At 45.7% G+C, this 543-nt stretch overlaps 1 non-coding gene across 1 annotated transcript; it reads left to right on the top strand.

Annotated features, from left to right (window-relative positions):
- Nucleotides 1–219: 219 nt before the first annotated feature.
- On the top strand, nt 220–291 carry trnat-cgu. The gene has a single exon. It is a non-coding gene; the product is annotated as a tRNA-Thr (tRNA).
- The last annotated feature ends 252 nt before the right edge of the window (nt 292–543 follow it).

The following is a 543-nucleotide window of genomic DNA, read 5'->3' as shown; positions in this document are numbered from 1 at the left end:
AGGGGGAGCATGAGCTCCGGGAGCCACAGGGACAATCGCCCGCTAGACCACGATATAGAAGTATTTGTTGGTTAAAAAGAGATGAGAGTGCGGCGTTACAGCGACACTGGGTTGTCCCCCCCACGCAGTGCCGGTCTGTACAGAGAGACCACGTGTAGCGCAGGGAATGAGAGGCGGAGCTGCAGCTGATGGGCTCTGTTGTTGTCTGCATGGGACGCAGGCGCGGTGGCCAAGTGGTAAGGCGTCGGTCTCGTAAACCGAAGATCACGGGTTCGAACCCCGTCCGTGCCTGAAAACAATTCTTTTGTCGTGAGTCTGTCTTTTTATAAAAACCAACGCTAAAAGTTCAGTTTGCTGCCAGTAGTCTGTCTGTGTATTGAATATGGGCTTATGTACTGAATATGAGCTTTTATACTCAATATGGGCTTTTTTTAACTAAATATCGGCTTTTATACTGAATATTGTTTTTTTTTAACTGAATATGGGCTTTTATACTGAATATGGTCTTTTTTTAACTAAATATGGGCTTTTGTACTGAATATG

This window comes from Xenopus laevis, chromosome 4L (assembly GCF_017654675.1).
Source record: "Xenopus laevis strain J_2021 chromosome 4L, Xenopus_laevis_v10.1, whole genome shotgun sequence".
Lineage (NCBI taxonomy): Eukaryota > Metazoa > Chordata > Amphibia > Anura > Pipidae > Xenopus > Xenopus laevis.
This window is presented reverse-complemented; position numbering and strand designations above follow the sequence as displayed.